The sequence below is a fragment of the Mauremys mutica genome, chromosome 1, assembly GCF_020497125.1.
Source record: "Mauremys mutica isolate MM-2020 ecotype Southern chromosome 1, ASM2049712v1, whole genome shotgun sequence".
Taxonomy (NCBI): Eukaryota; Metazoa; Chordata; order Testudines; family Geoemydidae; genus Mauremys; species Mauremys mutica.
The window spans coordinates 118,275,422-118,295,591 of NC_059072.1; the positions used below are offsets into that span (position 1 = coordinate 118,275,422).

Below are 20,170 nucleotides of genomic sequence, written 5' to 3' on the forward strand. Positions count from 1 at the left end.
AAACTTCCCCATAGGCAGGTTTCCCCCAATAGTCCGCTTGTGGGTTTCTTGCTTCATCTTTGGCAGCATCTAGTTCTGGTCTTTTGTCAGAGACGCAGAATAGTGGACTATATGGAGGACTTGAATTGGTCTAGGTCTCACTGGGTCAGCAACCTGGTGCTTTTTTTGGGGTGGTGGTGGGGGGGCTATCAAACAGTCAAACTGCCCCATTCAACTTAATTTAAAGATCTATTTCAACCAGTTCACTATTAACTAAGTATATATAAAAATAGGAGAATTTCAGATATGCAAAATCTATGGAATCCTGTTTAATTTTGGTGCTGAGAGTGGAGCAATCTGACTTGTGAAGCCAAAAAGCCAGAAGGAAGGAGTAGAGCCCTCAGATCACATCTGAGCCTTAAGGAGGAGCAAATTCTGCAGAGCCCAGCAGGGAATCTAAGTCCCCAAACCTGCCACAGCCCCCCATCTAGCTCTGCAAGGGCCAGGTCTGTTGCAATGGCCACCTTCCCCCCTGGCTCTAGAGACTGCTGCTCTTCCCTCTGCTGGAGGCAACCTGCAGATTCTTGCAGACATTACTGTATCAGTCACACTTGGATCACATTTTCAAGTTCTTCTTTCAACTGTTAGGGTTAGAAACTTTTTTAAAAGTGAAAGATGAAATTGATGTTACAGTGACTAGAAGCTGGGACAAGTGCCGCTGCATAAATCTGACCTTACTAATGTATATCTGGACCCCACAGACTTATCCAGGATTTCAAGTCTGGGAAGCCCAGCAGAACCTATGTTGATCATACATTGAACATCTTCGCAATCCAGAGCAAGTGGAGTAATAGTTTAGCAGTTGGCTTGCGGGTCCTGAGGCAATTCTGCTATTGGTGATAGTGGAAGTTGGAGGGGCAGAGAGCAGAAGAGGGATAGATGATGGTTTCTGCTCTTTCTTTTGATGGTTAGGAACACTGAAGGTATGTCTACACTGCATTTTAAAACCCATGGTAGCAAGTCTCGGATCCCAGGTCTACTGACTCAGGCTCGCACTACAGCACTAAAAACAGCAGTGCAGACGTTGCAAAGGTTGGAGCTCAGGCTCTGAAACTGCCCTTCCCGCAGGGCTTCAGAGCTGGAACTCCAGCTTGAGCCCAAACATCTACACAGCTGCTTTGAGTGCTATAGCACTGAGACTCGTGGCCACAGATTTTAAAACTTAGTGTGGAGGATGTAGAGCTTGTGTGTACACACACATACTCTCTTTGTTATTGTCTGTAAGGTTCATTGGCTAACTTGGTTTAATCCAAGGTCTGTATTTGGAAGTGTTGTCCACAGCAGAATAAATCTCTCCAGAAGTATCGTGCCTTAGGAGAAAGAAAAAAGTAACCATAAAGCTTGGGAAAACCTCTGTGCTCCCTTGCTCTGCTGTTGGGTGGGTCAGGTAACACAATGCATGTTTTAATTTTCTGTGCTAAATGTCAACGCTCATATGTATCCTCTGAGGTTCCATCTCTGAAATGTTTCTACCTTGCCTTTTGAGAACTGATTAGTGGGTAATGTTAACTGCAGAGACTTATTTATATTATGTGCTAAGTATTGCCAAGTTAGGGCAAAATATGCCAGTGCCATGAGAATACAAGAACATTCGTTGTCTGATTCAACAAAAATGAAGATTCAATAAATGTTGCAGTGCCTGGATGGCCTTATCAGTGACTAAATCTGTGGTGTCATTTCCCTTCTGATGACCTAGCAGTTCCTTAAGTCTGAAACCTTTCTTCTATTACAGTTAAAAATGTTACCCAAGGTTTGCATAGAGTGGGTGGCTTTGGCAGTAGCAATAGGCAGTGCTATCGGGAGATAGGGCTGACCCAAATACAATAACAGGTGAGTATTATGAGCATAACATCTTATTAGGGATGCATCTCGTCACTAATTTATATGAAGAGACTGTAATGGTTTTGCTGTTAGCAATCTGCGCTATAATTGCAGTAGGAGAAAAATATTAATGACTGCCCATCTTTTCTCAGAAGAGCCTGCAATTTCAGTCCTTCAGTGTATGAGTAACACACCCTACCTTAGTCTGAATTGGTTTTGTGTTCAAATTCTCTAGCTGTTGTTACTCTGAGGATGTGGAGCAGAAAACAGAGCAGGTTGCTTACTATGCTTGTTAACCTTTGGGTAGTTGACTAAGGCAAGGATTTTCAATAATGACTATCTGGGGACATTTTTACATGCACAATACACTTTAAAGGACCCCTATTTTTAAAAAGTGCTGAAAACCCTGTTCTCTGAAAAGTAGGGCCCTTTTAAAGTGTCATGTTGGGCACCCAAAAACTGAAGCATTCAAAATCTTCTAGGCACTTTAGAATATCTTGGCCTAAGCTTCAGGTGGATGGTAGAGATTTGGAATAAGGAGTGGTTAACAGTACTTTTCTGGGAATGAGGGAGAATGGCTACTGGGAACCTGAGCCAATGGAAATTGTGTTCCCAAACTTGTCCTTGGAGCAAGGTGATCTGCTGAGAACTGGCAGTTCATATAGTGCTCAGTTTCCATAGACTACATTGCATTAAAAGACAGATAAAAACACATCCGTACTTTCTTAAATGTTTACGTTGTCATGTAAATAGTGATTCTGAAATGAATTACTGGTGTAACCAAGACGAGACACTGTCCCAATTGCACTATGTAAGCCCATGTAATTTTGCTTTACACAAAGTGGGTGAGATTCTGATTACAATTACAAAATTATATAAATTTGGACTAAGTCCATTTGAAAACAATGGAGTTATTCAGGATTCTGTACTGGTATAACTGAGATCAGAATCTCAAGCACTGACTTTAGTCCTTGCTGCTTTTCACTGCAAGAGGTGAGAGATTGTGTATTGTGGCAGTATCTAGCAGCCTCAGTCATGTGCAGGACTCCATTATGCTAGGCAGTGTAAAGACAGACAGTGCCTGCCCACAGAGCTTATGATTCCGGTTAGGTTAAAATTGGCTTTATCCAGAATTTCAAGCTGAACTTGTCATACTCTGCCACTGCTATTACACCTTGATTGTTTTACACATGGACATGAACACAACCACAAATCTTTCCCTCCTTTTTCTTATAAATGTGTGACAAATAGGAATTTTCTTTCTCCATAGTTTACTTTTAAAACAGTAGATAGTTGAACCTACAGTCTGTCCCTTTCAACTGTTCGCTATAAATTGTTCAAGTAAACATTCACAGATCTGTTCTGCAAATGGCTCCCATATGCACACAGCTTTGCAAGTAAAATAAACAGTTTGGTCCCTGAAAACGGTATTTTAAACAACATTCCAGAAGGGAATAACATAGGCTTTTATAGTCACATAAAGATGCACTTTTATCTCTTAATGACATTAGCCTGGTACTTGTTTGAGGCAAGCAGAGTTTGGGGATTGTTTTTTTGTTTTAAGATATCTATTGATAAATTATTCTGCTTAAATTTTTAATAAATTTATTCTGATGTGTAGGTTTGGAAAAGCAAGGAGATGGGTGTTTCGCTTGAGTCTTGTGAAACTGCTGTATTAAAAACCAAGGTGGATTTTCATTGGCGTTTGGAAAATTTCACTTGACTCGGCAAAGTTACATTTCTAATTTTTTCCATATTCACGAATAATGGATGAGCTGAATTTAAGCTAACAGGGAGGAAAAAAAATCAGCCTGTCAAATACTTTGACCAGATTACTTTTAAAGGGCCCTGGGTACTTTCTCAACAACTATCAGTGTTTGCAGATATGCCACTTAAGAGCTATATTCCCAGAACATAGCACTTACTGTCTTGAAGTGTTCCACTGAGAAAATCCTTATTGTAGCGGATACTGTGCCTAACAGAGTTGGCAGTCTCCTGGCCCATCCAATCTTTCTGTCCCACCCACTTCTCTGGTATGTCTCACCAGACTTCTTGTTCCAATCTACTTCTCTCCCTGGCTTAGAGGAGCAATCAGGGAAAGTCCAGCTCTGTCCCTGTAGCCCTTGGCTGGAGTGTGCTCAGTTACTCTGTGGGGATGGTGCATATGCAGTCTGGTCAGCCCTAGGAGGAGTGAGAGACTCAAGCATGCTCAGTGAGGATGGAATCTTAGGAAAATTTAGCTAAAATTGAGGTCTCTACTGAACGTGTGTGCACTGCAAGTGTTCAAATGCTTATAACTTGGCTAAACGTAGGCAGTTTTTCATAATGATGGCAAAAGGCTACAGAGGCCACCCCATAGGAAAGTTTCATCCATTCTCCAAAGCATGGGCCTCTGGACTGAAAAGGTCAACAGAATTCTTTAACCTGGGCAAAACTGTGTATTTTTTTCTAGCCATGTTCTCTGAAATGGCTGAATCATTTTGTCTGAAATTCTCAAAAATAATAAGCCTGAGACAGACAATCTGCATGCAGAATTTCAGCTCCAACAGTTAAAGTTTGGCAAAATTATAAGCAATGGAAAACTGGGTCTTATAATGAGAAGTGTTGCACAACCTTAATAGGCAACACTATTAGCCTCCCAGAACTGAGGCAATGTATTACCATGCTAGCCAATTAATTTAGCTTTTTCTAGTCTTCTTCTTAGGGCTGGTCCACACTAAGAAGCGGGGTCGAACTAGGGTACGCAAATTCAGCTACGTGAATAGCGTAGCTGAATTCGAAGTACCCTAGTTCGAACTACTCACCCGTCCAGACGCCGCGGAATCGAAGTCCGCGGCTCCAAGGTCAACTCCGCCACCGCCTTTTGCAGTGGTGGAGTATCGGAGTCGACCGCAGCGCTTCCGGAGTTCGAACTATCGCGTCCAGATTAGACGCGATAGTTCGAACTCCGAGAAGTCGAACTCACCGCGTCGACCCGGCTCGTAAGTGTAGACTAGCCCTTAGAGTGCTTGTTCACGTCCCTTCCACATTAGGTGTGTGCGCACCGCGTGCACAGAGATTGGAAATTTTTTCCCTTAGCAGCTCCCATTGGGTTGGCAGGGGAGCCCCCAGAGTGGTGCCTCCACGCTGGTGCATATATACCCCTGCGGACCCCGCCCTTCAGTTCCTTCTTACTGTCTGTGGCGTTGTTGGAACTACTCTTCTCTCGTTTGCAAGTGATCCCTTAGCACAGTTGTAGCAGTTATCTGTAGTTAATAGTTATCAGTAATTAGCACTTCTTAATAGTAGATAGTTAAGCTTCCTTTAGGTGTCTGGAAGTCGTTTCCAGCACCAGCCCTGGGCTGCAGGGCATGCTGCAGGCCCAAGAGTTTAAGGCTTGTGCCACTCGCTGATCAGTGATCCCCACGACTCGTCGAAGCGCACCAGACTGAGTGCTGCAAAATCTGTAAGGCCTTTAAGCCAAGAACCAAGAAGGAGACTTTTGCCTCAAGCAGTTGCTCACGGAGGCTGCGCTGCAACCTGCGTCCTCAGACCAGCCAGCCTTGGTGCTAGCGTCCTCGGTGCGGAGTGCCCTGGCATCAGTCTGGGATCCAGCGCCGGTGGGGCACCGCAGCATGTGGCACCGAGGCAACAAGACAAGCCCCGGCACCACCCGACCTCTCCAGTACGGTCGAAGGGGCAGCCAAAAGGTGATAGAGGGAGCTCCCCACATAAAAAGGAGGTGCCTTCCAAGGGGCAGTGTGGCCCCAGGACATACACTAGTGGCTCCGGCTCTGCAGGGTCCGTCGAGCCCCGGGCTAAGTGGCTTGAGTGCAGAAGAAGGTCTGGAGGACATCGTAGAACAGCCCTCCATGCCAGACACCTTTGAGGTGGCAAAAGACCTCATTGAGCTGTCGGCAGCAAGCCCCCTCCCTGGCAAGGAGCGGCCTCTGGCGCCATCACCAAGGGTGCCGTCCAGAGGCAAGCCGGCAGTGGTGCGCCATTCAAGGTCACCACCCTGGCGTCGGTCCCGGTCAAGCTCAGCCTCCTTGGACTCCCAGCTAGCTTTGACTCAGCGGGACTCAATGGCACCGGAACCGAGCCAGCGCACGGCACTGGCTCCGCCAGCGCACTGCTCCCCGGCACCGTCACTAAGCCAGCACCGATCCCAGTCTCGGTCAGTGAGGAGCCACTCTCCAGCCTCCCGATGGCACCGTGCCATGGCACCGCCTTGGTCTTCGAGGTTGGCGACCTCAGAATCCAATATCAACTCAGGCCGCTCCAGCTACGCCCACAGGGCACGAGCTAGCAGGGAGCCCCAGACCACATGGCATCCCCAATAGGGCCCACTAGGACAATGGTGCTTTTGGACACCATGGGCCTATCATCAGCAGCAAGGGGCCTCCTCTAGAGCTTCGAGGTCTAGCTATTCGGTGCACTGGTCCTGGTCCCCACGCAGGCACCCCTCCGCGCCCAAGGAGGCTACGGTATCCAGGCCGCCAGATGCTTCTTCAGAACACCGACGAGCAGAAGCGGCACCGAGCCCGGGGCTGTCCCAGGGACAATCAGCCAGGCAGGGCTCGGATGTGCCCCGGCCTATGATGGGCAGGAAGAGCAGACGGAGGAAGCACAGCAGGCCCTCACCGCCTCATCGTCCCCAGATGAAACTGTGGCGGAGAAAGCGGTGGAGCAGGAGGATCCTGTGGTGGACATACTAAGCCCTGAAGGCCCCTCCAGAATTGCACTCCAGCTCATAAAGACCATTCAGTCTAACTACAACACAGTCTGGCAAACCCCAGCCTCCAGTGCACTGACGGCAAGGGGAGTGGAGAGGAAGTACTTCACCCCTTCCAAGGGATACGACTTCCTTTTTTCTTATCCAGCCCCCTGTTCGCTGGTCATCTCAGCCGTGAATGAACAGGATCATCATGGCCAGCAAGCCCTGGCCCCCCAAGGCCAAGGAGTCTAAATGTTTGGACCTCTTTGGAAGGAAGGTCTACTCCTCTGGGGGCCTCCAGTTACGGATTGCAAACCAGCAGGCAATCCTAAACAGGCACAATTTTAATTCCTGGGCAGCAGTTTCCAAATTTAAAGACTCATTGCCCCAGGGCTCTCAGCCTGAGTTCACGGCCCTCATAGAAGAGGGAAAGGCAGTTGCCAAGACCTCTTTACAGGCCTCTCTGGACTCGGCAGATGCAGCAGCCAGAACAATAGCCTCAGGTGTGGTGATGAGGCATTCGGTATGGCTTCGGGCTTTCTGCCAGAGGTCCAGAACACCATGCAGGACCTCCCCTTCGAAGGGTCTGGCCTCTTTTCTGACCAGACAGATGCCAGGCTGCATAGCCTTAAAGACTCCTGGGCAACCCTCAAGTCGTTAGGCATACACACCCCGGTGACTCAGAGGAAGCCATTCAAGCCCCAACCATTGCAGCAACGGCAGTACCAGCCTTGCCTTAGGCAGGAGCCTTATCGCAGGAGGGGCAGAGACAACAGACGCAGGTGGAATAACACACCTAATCAAGGCCAGGGCCAGGGCAAGCCCCAGCCTGGCAACAAGGAGGGGGTTTGAAGGTGTGCTCGAGGACAGGTAATCAACCAAGCTCCCGGATCCTTCTCCATGTTTCTTGGACCGCTTGTCCCACTTCTACCAGGCGTGGTCCTGTATAACGTCGGACCGTTGGGTCTTAGGCACAGTACAAGTGGGTTACACGCTGTAGTTCTCCTCCTTCCCTCCTACCCACCCCCTTTCCCCGTCCCTCTTCAGGGACCCTTCTCACGAGCAACTCTTTCTGCAGGAGGTACAGTTGCTCCTAGAGGCAGGGGCGTTGGAGGAAGTCTCTCAGGAACTAAGGGGGAAGGGGTTTTACTCCCGCTATTTTCTCATCCCAAAGGCAAAGGGGGGCCTTCAGCCCATTTTAGACCTTTTCAGGCTCAACAAGTTCTTAGTCAAGGTCCGCTTCCACATTGTCTCCCTAGGCACTATTATCCCGTCCCTGGATCCGGGGGATTGGTACACTGCCTTCGATATGAAAGACGAGTACTTTCACATCACTATTCACCCCACCCACCGGTGGTTCCTGCAGTTTGCCATAAACCAGCACCATTACCAGTTTACGGTCCTCCCGTTCGGTCTGGCAGCAGCCCCCCGCGTGTTCACGAAATGCATGTCAGTAGTGGCAGCCTTCCTGCGAAAGAGGAGAATACGGGTATACCCGTACCTCGATGATTGGCTCCTCGCGGGTCGGTCCGAAGAGGAGGTCTGCTCTCATGTGATGGTGGCCCTAGACGCATTCTGCAAGCTGGGTCTTCTCATCAACGTGCCCAAGTCTTCCCTGATATCAACCCAAATGCTGGAGTTCATCGGGGCAGTGCTGGACTCGGTGCAGGCGCAAGCGAGCCTTCCGGAATTCAGGTTCCTGGCCATCTAGTGGGTCATAGACTCGATGCTAAGGTTCCCCACTACCACGGCCAGATGCTGCCTGCAGCTCCTAGGGCACATGGCAGCGTGCACTCACGTAATCAAATATGCTTGACTATGGCTCAGGACTTTACAAGCGTCGCTTGCCCAGTCGTATCACCTGGGCAGAGATCCCCTAAACCTTGTTGTGATGGTTCCGTCCCAGGTGTTGGACTCCCTGCGCTGGTGGCTCAATCGGCCGGTAGTATGCGAGGGTATCCCATTCGGCGCACCGCAGCCTGCTCTGACGCTGGTGACAGATGCGTCAGACCTTGGCTGGGGAGCTCACTTAGGGGACCTAAGGACGCAGGGCTTGTGGTACAAGGCCGAGGTGTCGCTCCACATCAATGTGAAGGAGCTCAGGGCGGTTCATCTAGCTTCCAAACCTTTCATGCTACTTTGGAAGGTCACAGCGTGACAGTTCTGACAGACAACACCACTGCCATGTTATATATAATCAAGCAGGGCGGAGCCCGCTCCTCTCCCCTCTGCCGAGAGGCCCTTCTTCTGTGGGACTTTTGTATAGCCCGCTCCATCCATCTCATAGTGTCGTCCAGGGGCAGCTCCAGGCCCCAGCACGCCAAGCACGTGCTTGGGGTGGCATGCCACAGGGGACGCTCTGCCGGTCGCTGGGAGGGCAGCAGACAGCTCCGGTGGACCTCCCGCAGACGTGCCTGCAGAGGGTCCGCTGGTCCCGCGGCTTCGGTGGAGAATCTGCAGGCATGCCTGTGGGAGGTCCACCGGAGCCACGGGACCAGCGACCGGCAGAGCGCCCCCCACGGCGTGCTGCTGTGCTTGGGGCGGCGAAATTGCTAGAGCCGCCCCTGGTGTAGTCTCTCCTGGGAGAACGAAACAAGCTAGCGGATAGCCTCAGCAGGTCATACCACATGCACGAGTGGTCGATGAGATCGGACATCTTGCAGTCAGTCTTCAAGAAGTGGGGGTTTCCCCAAATGGAGCTCTTTGCCACCAAGGACAACAGCCAATGTCCCCGGTTTTGCTCATTCCAGAACCACAGTCCGGGCTCGGTCGCAGATGCATTCGTGATCCCTTGGAGCGGGAGTCTGAAGTACACCTTCCCTCCACTCCCATTCATCCACAGAGTCCTCAAAGTTTGCAGGGACAAGGCGATGATCATTTTGATCACCCCAGCTTGGCCTCGTCAGCACTGGTTTACAACCCTGCTAGAGCTCTATATAAAATACTCGGCTTTCTAAAAGCTCCTGTAGCAGGTTCAACAGAAATGCTTCACAATCGCACAGCTCTTTAGCAGAGGGGAGTTACAATCAAAGGCTGTTGGACATCACAGCAGAAATTTACAGATAAGTGAAGAAATTTAGGTTTAAGGGCAAAGAATAAAATTCCTTGGATTACTTGCTAGATCCAGCCTGCTAGATCCAGCCTGCTAAGTCAATTTAGCATTAGCTGGGATAAATAGTGATAGCTCACACTGCTGTTGCCAGGGGTGGCTCTAGGAATTTGGCTGCCCCAAGCATGGTGGCATGCTGCGGGGGGCGCACTGGCGGTCGCCGGTCCCGCGGCTCCAGGGGACCTCTTGCAGATGTGCCCGCGAAGGGTCCGCTGGTCCCGCAGCTCCGGTGGAGCATCCGCAGGCATGCCTGCGGGAGGTCCACTGGAGCCGCGGGACCAACGGACCCTCCGCAGTCATGCCTGTGGGAGGTCCACCGGAGCCAGTCGTCCCGCGGCTCTGGTGGACCACCCGCAGGCATGACTGCGGAAGGTCCACCAGAGCCGCCTGCCGCCCCAAGCGCGCGCTTGGCGCGCTGGGGTCTGGAGCCGGCCCTGGCTGTTGCGCAGGATTGAGCGGTCTCTGAGGGTTGTGTTTGAGAATGGGGATGTGCAGGTTTTAGGCTAACAGCGCTGCGACAGTCTCTATTGAGAGAGGAGATGATTCAGAGAACTATGAGCAGCACAAAATTGGCTTGCAAGAAGGAAGAGGGAAAAAACACCAGGAGAATGTTTAAAACATTATAATAAAATGGTATTAATGAATGTCCTTCGAGATGTGTCTATATAAAGAAGGCTAGCAGGGTTGTAGCTGAATGTGAACAAAACTTTTTAATGGGAGAATATACCATCACCAAGGCCTCAATTCAGGAAATCATTTAAGCCTGTTCTCAAATCCACCCCTATTCATGACAGCAGGTAAGCACATGCTCAAATCCCATTGAAGTCAGTGGGACTTCAGTAGGTGCTTAAGTGCTGCACTCAGTTAAGTCCTATTGACTTCTATGTGACCTGATTTCAGAGTAGCAGCCGTGTTAGTCTGTATCCGCAAGAAGAACAGGAGTACTTGCTGCACCTTAGAGACTAACAAATTTATTTGAGCATAAGCTTTCATGGGCTACAGCCCACTTCATCGGATACATGCAGTGGAAAATACAGTAGGAAGATATATACACAGAGAACATGAAACAATTTGTGTTACCATACACACTCTAAGGAGAGTGATCAGTTAAGGTGAGCTATTACCAGCAGGAGAGAAAAAAACCTTTTTGTAGTGGTAATCAAAATGGTCCATTTGCAGCAGTTAACAAGAAGTTGTGAGGAACAGTGTGTGTGTGTGTGTGTGTGTGTGTGTGTGTGGAGGGGGAGAATGAACATGGGGCAATAGTTTTACTTTGTGTAATGACCCATCCACTCCCAGTCTTTATTCAAGCCTAATTTAATGGTGTCCATTTTGCAAATTAATTCCAATTCAGCAGTCTCTCGTTGGAGAGGTTTTTTTGTTGTAATATTGCGACTTTTAGGTCTGTAATCGAGTGACCAGGGAGACTGAAGTGTTCTCCGACTGGTTTTTGAATGTTATAATTCTTGACGTCTGATTTGTGTCAATTTATTCTTTTACGTAGAGACTGTCCAGTTTGGCCAATGTACATGGCAGGGGGCATTGCTGGCACACAATGGCATATATCACATTGGTAGATGTGCAGGTGAACGAGCCCCTGATGGTGTGGCTGATGCGATTAGGTCCTACGATGGTGTCCCCTGAATAGATATGTGGACAGAGTTGGCAACAGGCTTTGTTTAATGGACACTATTAAATTAGGCTTGAATAAAGACTGGGAGTGGATGGGTCATTACACAAAGTAAAACTATTTCCCCATGTTTACTCCCCCCCGCCCCCACTGTTCCTCACAACTTCTTGTTAACTGCTGCAAATGGACCATTTTGATTACCACTGCAAAAAGTTTTTCTCTCTCCTGCTGGTAATAGCTCACCTTAACTGATCACTCTCCTTAGAGTGTGTATGGTAACATCCATTGTTTCATGTTCTCTGTGTATATATCTTCCTACTGTATTTTCCACTGCATGCATCCGATGAAGTGAGCTGTAGCCCACAAAAGCTTATGCTCAAATAAATTTGTTAGTCTCTAAGGTGCCACAAATACTCCTGTTCTTTTATGTGACCTGAGTGTGTGCTTCCTTGCTGCCCTGAATAGGTATGCTTTCTTGGATTGGCTCCTGAGGAATAACTTTTGATTTAATTTCAATTAATGGAATACTACCAGGCATTTGAGGCCCAAAATTCAGGTTTTGAATAAAAAAGGTAACAAGTAATAAAACCTCGCTAGAAATAAAAATTGTTTCATGCAAGGAATAAAATGTAACAAACTTTTTTTTAAAGATTCTGCATTAAAAACCCAAACACACCAGCATTGTAGTAGTGCTTGAGACCCAGAAAGTGAAACTGCCCAGTCTGCTTTCACTGTTCAAGGTAAGCAAAAAGCAGAAAGTGTGTGGTTGTCCCCTAATAAAATTTTAAACAACAACAACAAAAGCATTTTAAGCCTTGGGAAACTTTTTGTTATGATCACTCAGCTATAGATATTGTATTCTAATTATAGGATTTCCCTATACTTAAATGAAAAATGCTGTAAATGTAACTTCTTCGCAAGGTAAATGTTGAATCTTTCTTATGGCTTCCACAGTTTCACTGCCCTGGAAGGAGACAATCCCAGGAAGGGCAGATGCTGTGTCCACTATCTTCCTGCCTTCAGGATATGGGCAGTTTTAAGTTTCAGCTGATGTACCTTAGAGGGCCCAGATAAGAGAGGCTATTCTGGGGATGTAACAGATCAGCAGATTCCCAGCTCCTGGGACATCCTGTTCCCAGCCAGTACAATATTGTTTCAGGGTTATGCTGTTCCCTTGATGACCTCACCTATAGTCACTTTCTACCACTGCAATCTCAGTCTCCCCCAGCAGATTTCCCAATCCCAGGGACCTCCGCTAGGATTTATGCTGGCAGAAGCCACTGTAGAACGTGAAGTGAATGTGAGTTGTAAGTCTCCAAAGATCTGTTTCTGCTGAGAGGGTGAGATTTTTCTAGTGCAACATTTTGTGACGTCATTACAGAAAGTGCTGTGAGCCCAAGCACAGGATTTGGCAGGGATGTGTGGGAGCTGATTATTCCCATTTTAAGTTAGCGTTAGGACAGTCTGACAGGTTACAGTACCTGGTATGTGTGCTTGAGGAAAGGATTAAGAGAGGCAGCTGCACTTCTCAGGGACAGCTCTTTAGACATAAAGATCAGGAAGAGGGAGACAATTACTGGGTTTGCGCAACCAGTCCCAGTCAGAGTGCATGAAAGTACTTTGCAGTGAGGAGTTAGTACAGAGCCAGGCAAATACTCAGAGGGAAGATGGCTGTACTCTAAGACATACCCTGTGCAATGACTATGAAAGGATATTTGAACACTCAGGGAGAAAAAGCCTTATTTTCTCTGTTTAATGTGTTCTAAGTTGTGTTGGCTGGACTGTAGCTCTGGGGAAGGAACAAAAGTCTTAGGGAAGGCAGTGGAGAGTTCAGGCCTGGACACAAACTTTGCTTGCTTGTTTAGGGCCCAAGGCTGAAGCTGTGAGGGTGGACAAAAGCGCTCCCTCTCTCCTCCTCAGTGCTCTGTTACAGTTAGCAGTATATACTAGTGGAAATGGTAGGGTTTGTTTTTTTTCCCCCACCTGCTTCTATAGCGCAACCCTTACAAAGCTAAAAGTCTCAGATTTCGCACTCTTGTTGGCACACTCAGCAAAGGGGACAAGGTCTGAGTGGACATGATCCTTCCAGGTCAGTGCTGAAGGACAAGGCATTCTGATGCTGTACCCATTCCTGAGATAAATAGGACTTCAGGGTAGACTACTGTCCATCCGGTACCTTTCAACAACACTAAATTCACCAAGAAAAATAATTAAATCATAAAAAGATCCAAGTAGCAGCCCACTGTTTGAACACATTTCATGTGAGATGTTCCCAAAAAAGTTACAGCTTCTGAAATACAGATTTGTAACCTGAGTTAGCTTTGGGACTGGTCATAAATCTTAAAATAATAAAATTATCTTTCACTATAGCTCCTTTTCTCCTTATGTCACCAGAAACTGCAAAAAAGAAAAGAAAATGTATCTTGTAATCCTGTCAAAGATTAATGTACGGGGATTTATGGTGGATTCCCATCTGCTGCTTCTAGAAATGCCCTTTTCATTGTGGTGTAAATCCTTTTTGATGATAGAATAACAAAAAAACAAGTAATATGATGATAAATCCCATTGCTTAGTCCCAAATGAGACGTCATTTCTAGCCGTTCAGCCACCCTTTGGGCTGCTTTGCTTGTAGAAGGTTTGAGTACTGTCTATTGGATGATGTTTAAAGGCTTTTGTTAAGTTTAATGCCCTTACCACTGAGTATTTTCCCCTTTATTTGTAGCTTTCTAGTGGAGGTTGGAGTCAAAAGATCCCCTCATATACTTACTGTGAAGATGACAAGCAAACTCTCCTATGAGTCAGACACATAAGCCAGCAGGCCTTCTGACCCAGCAAAGTTAAGCAAGAAATTGAGCAGTCAGTGATTTTCTTTCAACTGACAAGTGAACAGTTGGGGCAGGTGAGTGAAGCTGAGAGAAAAACAGCATGTTTCCTATTTGAAAGGAAGAATGTTTACTGTATTAGGAAGAGAGGACTAGGACATTTAATGGAAAGATCCTTCCTTCCTTGTAAAAACAGCTGCTTTCTGGGCTACAGCAGAAGGGATGATGGAGGTTTGACCCATACTTCCGTTGGATGCTAGTGGGTATTCTGCAGTACACCATGAAAATTTCCCATAAGGCAGCGCACCTGCAGGCATCCTGGGATACCTGAGAACACTGGGCCATGCTTACATTGATGCAACATGTGCATGTGTGAACACATGTTGCGAAGTGCACCTTAGTGATTGCATTCCACTGAAATCATTGTATTGATCTAACTAAACTGATATAGCTATAGAGTGGTGCAACTCATGTGTAGTGCTTAAAGTGTGCCAGGTCGAAAGGAGTCTGAGACCTGGCAAATAACATTTCTACAGCTCCAGAGGAGTTGTTGAGGGGCTCAAGTTTCAGCCCTGCCTAGGGGGGGTTAACCCCTGGTCATTAGCAGCTTTCCCCACCTCCCGGGGTGCAAGCAGCCAATCACAGGCTCTCTCTCCTCCCTCCCCTGAGAAGCCTATTTTCACAGGTGGGGAGCGGAGAGGAGGGAGCAGAAAGATCACAGCAGGTCAAGGCAGCTCCTGCAACTGAGTCTGTGTGGGCTGACCCTGTCCAGTGCCTCATTGACTTAAGTGGGACTCCACAGAGGCACAGGGATTCATCTGGGCCTTAGATTGTGAAATCTTTAGGGCAGGGACCTTGTAATACATATAAGCCAGCACATTCAACCCATTTACTTCTGTGCCGAAACATGCCCCCAAGTGTGAAGGTGTTGGCATTATGACATTTTGGGGGCTAGACAAATTACAATAAGGTAAGTTATGTTAGAGTAAAACTTTTGCAATCTAGAATTAAGGTTGCCTTGAGTAATGAAGCGCCTTAATCTGTTTACCTTTAATTTTGAACAATGCTTTGTAGTTTTACTTTTGAGTTAATGGAAGGCAGAGACGCGGCTTCTGTGTATTCATGTCATGAACATTCTGTCCTGGAGCATGGAAAATATGTCAATTGCACTTAAAGCAATGTTTATTGCACAGCAGATGCGCACAGGCGCACACAGGCTGCAGTTGAAATCCGAAGCATTTAATTGTCAGTTGCCTGCAGCTGGATTCTTTCTTTCCAAGTAAGTGGGGAGGTTGGGTAATATAAAAGGACGTCAAGAGACATGAACGAGTTCATGTGTGATTACTTATTAAAAATGTTATTCTGCCTCAGTTCACAAGGAGATATTGCCCTCTGTTCAGTATGTGCTCGCTCGTCACGTATACTTCAGTGAAATCACTGACCAGACATACAACAAATATCTAATACAAATAATAATTCACTGGCTTTTGTCCCTTATATAAAAGGGAATATAATAGTTAATGCTATAGAGTGGCAGTGTTTCCTAGTGGAAAGACACTGGACTAGGACTCAGAAGACCTGTGTGACCTTTAGGCAAGTCACTTCACCTCTTTATACCTGTTTCCCTATCTCTAAAATGGGGATAATGATACTGATCTTGTTTGTAAAGTACTTTGAGATCTACTGATAAGAGCTAGATATTACTGGGATTCTTTTAGGAGCCACAGCCTCATCTATTGACTACAGTCGAACTACATCTTACCTCTGCTGAAGATCTGGCTCATTATTTTAATGTCTCTATGGCAAGACCATGAAGTAAAAGCATGTTTTTAAAATGTTTATTCAGGAAAGCTCAACTCAGGTACAGCTTCTGGTTTTCAGTGAGGTCACAAGTGGGTGTAAGTAAGTCGAAGCTAGGAGGTTACATATAAAATATTCACAACTATTGTAAAGAACATTTGCCCTCACACTGGTTGCTTTGTATGTATGTTCAACCTGGCAAAACCTGAACATGGGGCTCAATATGTGACAATGGCCCAAATTATTATTCATATAGGAAACTTAAAATCTTAGAGGATTCACCTTTCTATAAATAGCTTTCTGTAAACAGGTTTCTATAGTGTAGTTTTATGCCTGGTCTACACTCTGTTTTTACTAAACTGGTGAATTTTTACTGATACATTTCTATCTATATCTTATTCCCTGTCCCATACAGGAATAATCCGTCCTCAAAAGCATTTTTTAAACTATATAGTGGTGTCCACATTCAAAAGGCTTGTGCTGCTTTAGCTATATGAGTACACAAGACCTTTACATCAGAACTAAAGAATCATGAAACAAACAACTTTCAACAGTAAAAGTGAGAGGACATTAGATTTGTGTGGATCATATTTAACTTTGGGACTACAATGAGTGACATCCTCCAGAACAAGAGACACTTGAGAGCTGTGTCATTTCTAAAACTTTTTCAATATGATTCCTTAAGAACATGTAAAATACACATGATACAGCACTTTTCATGTGGAAAGGTTCATGTGAAAGGTTGTGACCATCTTGTTTAAGAAACAAAGGAGTTTTATTAAAACTACAGTTCATTTAATAACAGTAAATTAGCAAAATTACCACCCCACCCCACCTGATAAGATGCATCATAAACAAGCACCCTTCTATCCCTAGCAGATCCTATGCCTTATTGCGAGTGCCTCAATCTGAGCACTGTATGGCCTAGCTGCAGAGTGTTAAGCACTTCTTGGGAAGTTCAGAGCTCCTTCTGAAGTTGGTGGGAGTGGCGGGGAGTATAACACTTCCCAGAAACCCACCCAAAATGAGAAAATTATCTATAAAAATTAATATCTTCCCTTTCATTAAAAAAAATTGTTCCATGGATGAGATGGGGAGTCATCACCATCTTCACATTAAAACAAACACCTTAAACCCACAGTTTTCAGTTTACCAGAAATAGGAAACAAATGTGTCTGTATCAAAATGGCTGCCCTGATATCAGACTGCATTCCCCAGAACTTCTATGAACCAAATGTCAGAGTTCGCCCAGCTTTCCCTGGTATACAGAATCCCACCTTCTACTTTGCTTCCAATATAGGGAGTTTATAACTATGAGAAGGATATGCATGGTAAACATCTGTGGTTTTAACTTACTTGCCATGAAGCTGTCTAAACAAATACATATCACCTTATAGTTCAATACAGAACTCACCATTTGTCTCAGTGTTGCACAAAAATAATATATGGAGGTATACCCATCGCATAGAGCTGGAAGGTCATTGAGTCCAGCCCCCTGCCTTCACTAGCAGGACCAAGTACTGATTTTGCCCCAGATCCCTAAGTGGCCCCAAGGACTGGGCTCACAACCCTGGGTCCAGCAGGCCAATACTTAAACCACTGAGCCATCCCTTCCCCTTTCCTTAGTGTGGGCTTGATCCTGCTAGGTACTGAGCATTTTGGCCCTGATCCAACAAAGAACTTGATTGGGTGTATCTTTAAGCCTGCCAGTAGTCTCCTTGAAGGCTAAAGGGCTACTTGTGCTTAATATTGAGCATCTGTGTAAGTGCTTCACCAAGCTGGAGTCCAGAGTGGTCAGCACCTTGCAGGACTTAACTGTATATTCCCTACACTATTCCAGCCTAAAACCTGTGTATTTGCTGGCTAGTGAAAGAAAAGAACTAAAACCATATATATCACTAATTGTACTGCTGTTGCCTAGCCCTTGCTCCAGGGGGCCTGGGCCTAATTGTACTGCTGTTGCCTAGCCCTTGCTCCAGAGGGCCTGGGCCTAATTGTACTGCTGTTGCCCAGCCCCGGCTCCAGAGGGCCTGGGCCTCCTAACGTTGTTCCCTGGCACTCAAGCAGACTAACAGGAGACAAGAAGTGAGTCGGAGTGGCTCCCCTCCTGCCCACTGGAGGGTCGAGCCCCGACCAACTGATTACAATCACTTATATGCATATGTGCAGCAATGTATATATCCATATCACTGTCATCATATCTAACCAACTCTTGCATACGGTGGGCTCAATTCTCAGCTACACTGAGTGGAGCTCTACTGCACCTTGGGAGCTGGGGAGCAAAGGTGGCTTTTCATGACCATTTCCAGGAGTAGGGGAACAGAACGCTGAAGAGCTGTTTTGGACACTAGCACAACTTTGAGCCATCTGAAGGCTGTCTTAAACTGTGCTGGAATATATCAGCCACTGGTGGTGTTATGCTAGCTGGGAATCACAGGAGTGTAGCTTCATGCTCCACCATGCCCCCAGTGCTGAGGAAACCAAGAGAGTACATAACAGGATGACTTGCCTGGGGCTAAGCCATTCTGATTACAGAATGAGCCCCACCTGAGGGGAATCAGGCACTTCCCCATAAAGAGTTGAAGTAAAGTGGGAGGGCTGGGCTTAAGTAGTGATAAAACCCAGCTAGAGAAAGAGGTGGTGGAGAGACAGGAAAAGCTCTCTAGGTAGAGGCCTAGGAGAGACCTGCCTAAAGTAGGGAAGAGGTGGAGATGCCTAGAGGAGAACTTAAGAGTTTGGTGAGGAAGTAGCACAGTGGAAAACTGCAGCACAGGTAAAGGAGCAGGCCTAGTTGTTCAGTACAGGGCCTTGGGCAGGAACCTAGAAGTGGGTTCTCCTACTGGCCCCAATGGGGGGTGTACAAGCCCATCACAACAGTTATTAAGGCTTGTGGGGGGGCTGCAGGCTAAGCCTCAAAGATGGGCTGAGGGATAGCCCTAGAGAGGGCAGAAAGACATTCTGAGACTCTGAGTTGGGACCCCAAAAGGGGTAGACTTAAGACTGTGAACTGGCCAAGGAGCTGAGTCATTGGAAGAGAGGCCATCACAGTGACTGTTGGCAGGGGGGCCTTAGTGATGTGTGAGAGCTGTTATGCCATATCTGTGTGCAAGGAGGTGACAGCTGGTGAGTAGACATGTTTGCAGGGTAGTAGAGATTTAAGGGCTGGAGATTAGGAGATGTTGGGGATGGGGTCGGGAGTGAGGCTGGAAGGACCTTTTCTATTGCTAAACCAGCCTAGTGTTGCTGGCTCCCAAGACACATAAGGGCTATCTTTTCTTTCATGCTTTTGTCTGAGGAAGTAATGTAGTCTGTACAGGTCAAGTCCCTGTTGAGGGCTGAAGAGTTCTCTCTGAGGCAGTATTGTGTCAATTAGTTTTATACTTTAACTCTTTTTTTGTTTAAAATTGATTGTGTACCAAGAAGTAGTAAGTGAATTACCAGAAAACTGAACAAGTTATTGATCAAAATATATAGTGCCATTCACATGCATCATAGTATCCCACAAGCCTAAAGCATGGCAATGTATTACAAACATTTAGCTAAAAGAGAGGGGCTGAATGTAATAAGCAATGCTGGTTGATATTGGTCTCCAGAATTCAGTCCATATAATTATAGTCAGAGCTCTTATAGTACTCAATTCTATGGTGACAAATAAGAGATGTTGCCATATGTATCTCATTAAATGAGAAATGAACCAGACCAAGTGCACTAATTGTACAGTGTTTGTTGGTTTTCTTAAAGCACTCATGGATTCATGTGACTAAACACACACTAAGTTGCGATTCTCAGGTAGTGGAATTTTCTAGCCGTTGTGGAGTAAAACTTAAAAATGTGAACTCTTTGGTATTCTGGCCTTGCAACCCTTAAAGGACCCAAAAGCTGTTGGTTTTAAAAATCTTGTGGTTTTGGGGGACCTGAGTCATGACTTTTGAATGCTTGGAATTGACAATACTGGTACCCCACTCCCCTCAGAAAACCTTGGGGAAAACACAAGATCCTGTTCCAGATCTAGATTTGATCAGACTTTGGCCCTGTCGCTCTAATTAATTTAAATAACTTGAAAGCTTGTCTCTTTCACCAACAGAAGTTGGTCCAATATATCACCTCACCCACCTTGTGTCTAGTGTTCAATTAAGTATTTGTCCAGATTCTGACCTTTTGTGTCTCTGTGTGCAGTGCAAAAACTAGAATTTGTCTCTGTGCAAGTAAATATGCTTGGAACACTCCTGCTGCCCCCATTTACACTTAGAACA

At 46.4% G+C, this 20,170-nt stretch overlaps 1 long non-coding RNA gene across 1 annotated transcript in view; it reads left to right on the forward strand.

Moving 5' to 3' along the window:
* Positions 1-18,568: 18,568 nt before the first annotated feature.
* Positions 18,569-20,170, forward strand: part of LOC123353088 — a 124,774-nt gene continuing 123,172 nt past the window's right edge. The window contains exon 1 of the long non-coding RNA XR_006574393.1: positions 18,569-18,690. This is a non-coding gene — a long non-coding RNA (uncharacterized LOC123353088). The remainder of the gene's footprint in view (positions 18,691-20,170) is intronic.